The sequence below is a fragment of the Pecten maximus genome, chromosome 10 (assembly GCF_902652985.1).
Source record: "Pecten maximus chromosome 10, xPecMax1.1, whole genome shotgun sequence".
In the NCBI taxonomy this organism is placed as follows: domain Eukaryota; kingdom Metazoa; phylum Mollusca; class Bivalvia; order Pectinida; family Pectinidae; genus Pecten; species Pecten maximus.
The window spans coordinates 9911512-9917511 of NC_047024.1; positions in this window are offsets into that span (position 1 = coordinate 9911512).

Consider the following 6000-nt stretch of genomic DNA (forward strand, 5'->3'; position numbering starts at 1 on the left):
AATTAAACGAAATTGATTGAGTTACTAGCCTCAATAATAGCACCACTCCAATGCCACCTAGTTAAATGTAGCTTGACTGGGGTAAAGTACACGAGCACTTTAGTATGAATACTTTGATCTGTGTCCTCAAATTGTCATTATGTTGATGTCTTTCATATCATGTACATTTGTGTTGATGATTGTAGAATGAATAACCATTTGTGTAATTGATTGGAAGTGTTCGAAAGGTATGGACTTATATGTTCTGCTGGTGAAGAGATTCTGCAGTTCCCAAATTGTATGGTGGCTCGTTAGGGCCAAGTATCAAATCTCGCATTCTCGAACTCTCGACCTTAGGTCGAAAACCCGAGAATGCGAAAACGCGACGGCGAGGGAGCGAAAACGCGAGAATGCGAAAACTCGAGGGCGAGAATGCGAAAACGCGACGGCGAAAACGCGAGATTAATCTCGCACTCTCGCCGTCGCGATTTCGCATTCTCGCCGTCGAGTTTTCGCATTCTCGCGTTTTCGCTCTTTCGCAATCTCGCGTTTTCGCTCCCTCTCCGTCGCGTTTTCGCATTCTCGCGTTTTCGACCTAAGGTCGAGAGTGCGAGATTTGATACTTGGCCCTAACGAGCCACCATAAAATTGAGACTAATTGTTTTGGCCGTTCTTATGAACAAGATTATCCGTCTGTCCCTCTGTAGACACTTACACAGGAAAGTAAACTCCAGACCTATATGTTAAGATCTGCCTGTTTGTCGCCACTTGTTAACTACACTAGGATATACAAAGTATCAGTCTGTCTGGGGTACATTCATCGATTCATTGCGTCGAAATATCTACTGCGCATGTGCTGATTTCGATTTTGAAATTCGGATCGACTTGTGGGGTGCACAAGTAGACTTTTGCCGTTCGGACGCACCGTCCGTATTCATAACGGTTAATTAAACTACTGGAAGTGATACAAAAAAAGTGTTACTACAGTTTTCAAATGCAGTTAATATTATTGCTAAGCTACATGTAGCCGTGTTTGTTTCCATCAAATTAAATGCGAGTGTGTCGAATCAGTAGTTCAGTTCTATCGTCGCTGTATTTTTCCACGAAACCTAGTGCTCGAAAACATGAGAGAAACTCACTCATGTGTTTTGTTGAGTAGACTTTTCATATGTGATTTAGTACCATTGCAATATGATTGTTCATGATTCAAGAACACACAACGATATTACAAACACACAAGTAGATCGCTAGGCGATTCTCTAACGCCCTGTCGACTATTGAGTCATTTAATGGGGCCAGTTTAAAGATAATCGTTTAGCGTCATTTCACTGAAATGTTATTTCAGAGGTTCATGGGCATGACATCTCTCCTACTCCATTTTAATTTAATTGAACATGACTGAGCGTAGAGCAGTGGACATTAAAGTACAACTCTACCATTGCTGAGCGTTACATCTGTAAGCTGGTAACATCAAGAGCAACTGTACAATGGTTGAGCGTTACAACTGTAAGCAGGCAACACCAAGTACAACTCTACCATTTCCGAGAGTCATAAAATTCTATAAGCAGGAAAAATTAGGTACAACTGTACCATGGCTGAGCGTTACATATGTAAGCAGGAAACACCTACAACTACTGTACCATGGCTGAGCGTTACAACTGTAAGCAAGGACCACCAAGTACAACCGTAACTTGATTGAGCTTTATATCTGTAAGCAGGGAATGTCAAGTACAACTGTACCATTTTTAAAGGCTTTCGTTTATCACGGATTGAAACCCATAACCATCATAATGGGCGAATACTCAAATCCAGTCGTCTTTTACGAACCATGCAACTGGGACATCGCGGACACAACTCTACACAGATCTCCTTGTGACCACACACTATGTTAATGTTAAGAACACAAGAATATTGTTAGTTGTTTAAAATCACAGAGGGATTAGCAAATATACAATGTTCTTGTGTCTGCGTCCGTGCTAGTGCTTCATCATTAAGTTAATATATCTTCCCTTTCTTAACACCCCTGGTGATATTGACTACATGTTATGAATAACGTGGAAGTGACAGTTACGAATGCGTTGCTATGACAAGTAGATGGATGTACCATCACATTCATACTTGATGTCGTAACACAAATTGTCATGACATCACATTCAGTCAAACACAAAAGCGTTCATTTTGTCACGTGAGGGGTTGCGCTGACAACGTTGATTATACCGAGGCCGGGTCGTCACCATACCCACGGTTGACTCGCGTCATGGTAACCAATATTGTCAGGTCACGATGGAAATGACATGTAATCTCGAGCCAAGGTCACGTGAGAACATGAAATATGATGTGCGAGAGATTATCTAACATCAGAAACCCGTCTGTTTGACTGGGACTGTAATTACTGACAGGGAGACCAGAGCAATGTTTTTATTCTGTCTACTGTCACAGACAATGTATCATCTTACTTTAATTAAAAGAATGTGTTTTTGTAAGTGATTTGTGATATTCGGTATCCACGCATTGATACCATACTCAGATGAATCTTTGAGCTATATGAATACTGAAAGCCAATTACAGGTCTGTTTTCTTTCTGTGTTGCAGCTCCCTTCGATAGTAACACTCCCCGATTTCACAACCTATGATGGCTCGCCGATCTCACGAGATCTGTGATAGATGTCGCTTGCTGATGCAAAACCTTACAACGCAGAGTTTTGAAATACTATTGTAAAATGTTATGGTGCTCACCATCCTATTCATTAAATATCAGTAAACCATTATAGTAAGGATATATTTTTCAAACACTTCTTAATATGCATTCGATGTCAAATTAGAAAAAAAAAATTATGCAAAACCTCTCATTTGTTTTTTTCCGTCTCTCGGATTTGAAATTAAGTTTATTCAATAATCAGCTACACTTTGTAATTTTCGCTATCTATGAACGTCTGTTGAGACGCGCAGATGTCGGCTCCATTTTAATGCCGCCCCTGTTGATACACTCGCTGAAAGGCAAAGTTGAAGGAAACCATGAAAATGAGGAAAACTGTCTACTCTTCACACCAGCAATGGGCTATGACGTCATAGGGTCGACAGAAAATTCACTGACGAATGGGTTTCCACACATGCCTAAGCGGAATAATAAAATAACGGAACAAAATTAAACTGTATTGCATTTTCATTTAATTTGTCAAACCATTCGGCAATGGCACAGGAAATACCAGCAAGAGAACGTTATACCCTATCACTGCTCTGACAGGGTTAGGCTGCAAAGACAAATATCGGTACGCTAGTCACGGCACACGAGGAACATCACCAACAAAGAGTGATGAATTTTAATTAAGCTGTCATTACTAGTCATGCGGTTTCGGTTTTTACATGGCTCTATTGTGAGATAATTAGATTGGAAAATACACTTTTACAATGTCGAATCCGAAATGTTTCCTTCTGCTGACAAAGATATTGTCAATTAAAGGTATGACTCAATTACTTCTGCTCTGGAAACACTACAGCATAATATATGTAGTTGTACCTAGTTTGAGACAATAAAGTTTGATACATTGTACCTGTATTCGTGTTTAGTCTGACACTGATACCTGTAGTCGTGTTTAGTCTGACACTGATACCTGTAGTCGTGTTTAGTCTGAGACAATAATGACTGATACCTGTAGTCGTGTTTAGTCTGAGACAATAATCACTGATACCTGTAGTCGTGTTTAGTCTGAGACAATAATGACTCATACCTGTAGTCGTGTTTAGTTTGAGACAATAATGACTCATACCTGTAGTCGTGTTTAGTCTGACACTGATACCTGTAGTCGTGTTTAGTCTGACACTGATACCTGTAGTCGTGTTTAGTCTGACACTGATACCTGTAGTCGTGTTTAGTCTGACACTGATACCTGTAGTCGTGTTTAGTCTTAGACAATAATGACTGATACCTGTAGTCGTGTTTAGTCTGACACACACTGATACCTGTAGTCGTGTTTAGTCTGAGACAATAATGACTGATACCTGTAGTCGTGTTTAGTCTGACACTGATACCTGTAGTCGTGTTTAGTCTGGGACAATAATGACTGATACCTGTAGTCGTGTTTAGTCTGACACTGATACCTGTAGTCGTGTTTAGTCTTAGACAATAATGACTGATACCTGTAGTCGTGTTTAGTCTGAGACAATAATGACTGATGCCTGTAGCCGTGTTTAGTCTGAGACAATAATGACTGATACCTGTAGTCGTGTTTAGTCTGACACTGATACCTGTAGTGGTGTTTAGTCTTAGACAATAAGGACTTATGCCTGTAGTCGTGTTCAGACAATAATGGCTGATACATGTAGTCGTGTTTAGTCTGACACTGATACCTGTAGTCGTGTTTAGTCTGACACTGATACCTGTAGTCGTGTTTAGTCTGAGACAATAATGACTGATACCTGTAGTCGTGTTTAGTCTGACACTGATACCTGTAGTCGTGTTTAGTCTGAGACAATAATGACTGATACCTGTAGTCGTGTTTAGTCTGAGACAATAATGACTGATACCTGTAGTCGTGTTTAGTCTGAGACAATAATGACTGATACCTGTAGTCGTGTTTAGTCTGAGACAATAATGACTGATACCTGTAGTCGTGTTTAGTCTGACACTGATACCTGTAGTCGTGTTTAGTCTTAGACAATAATGACTGATACCTGTAGTCGTGTTTAGTCTGACACTGATACCTGTAGTCGTGTTTAGTCTTAGACAATAATGACCGATACCTGTAGTCGTGTTTAGTCTGAGACAATAATGACTGATACCTGTAGTCGTGTTTAGTCTTAGACAATAATGACTGATACCTGTAGTCGTGTTTAGTCTGACACTGATACCTGTAGTCGTGTTTAGTCTTAGACAATAAGGACTTATGCCTGTAGTCGTGTTTAGACAATAATGGCTGATACATGTAGTCGTGTTTAGTCTAAGACAATAATGACTGATACCTGTAGTCGTGTTTAGTCTGAGACAATAATGACTGATACCTTTAGTCATGATACCTGTAGTCGTGTTTAGTCTGACACTGATACCTGTAGTCGTGTTTAGTCTGAGACAATAATGACTGATACCTGTAGTCGTGTTTAGTTTGACACTGATACCTGTAGTCGTGTTTAGTCTTATACAATAATGACTGATACCTGTAGTCGTGTTTAGTCTTATACAATAATGACTGATACCTGTAGTCGTGTTTAGTCTTAGACAATAATGACTGATACCTTTAGTCGTGTTTAGTTTGAGACAATAATGACTGATACCTGTAGTCGTGTTTAGTCTGACACTGATACCTGTAGTCGTGTTTAGTCTGACACTGATACCTGTAGTCGTGTTTAGTCTGAGACAATAATGACTGATACCTGTAGTCGTGTTTAGTTTGAGACAATAATGACTGATACCTGTAGCCGTGTTTAGTCTAAGACAATAATGACTGATACCTGTAGTCGTGTTTAGTCTGACACTGATACCTGTAGTCGTGTTTAGTCTGACACTGATACCTGTAGTCGTGTTTAGTCTGAAACAATAATGACTGATACCTGTAGTCGTGTTTAGTTTGAGACAATAATGACTGATACCTGTAGCCGTGTTTAGTCTAAGACAATAATGACTGATACCTGTAGTCGTGTTTAGTCTGAGACAATAATGACTGATACCTGTAGTCGTGTTTAGTCTGACACTGATACCTGTAGTCGTGTTTAGTCTGAGACAATAATGACTGATACCTGTAGTCGTGTTTAGTCTGAGACAATAATGACTGATACCTGTAGTCGTGTTTAGTCTGAGACAATAATGACTGATACCTGTAGTCGTGTTTAGTCTGAGACAATAATGACTGATACCTGTAGTCGTGTTTAGTCTGACACTGATACCTGTAGTCGTGTTTAGTCTGAGACAATAATGACTGATACCTGTAGTCGTGTTTAGTCTGAGACAATAATGACTGATACCTGTAGTCGTGTTTAGTCTGAGACAATAATGACTGATACCTGTAGTCGTGTTTAGTCTGACACTGA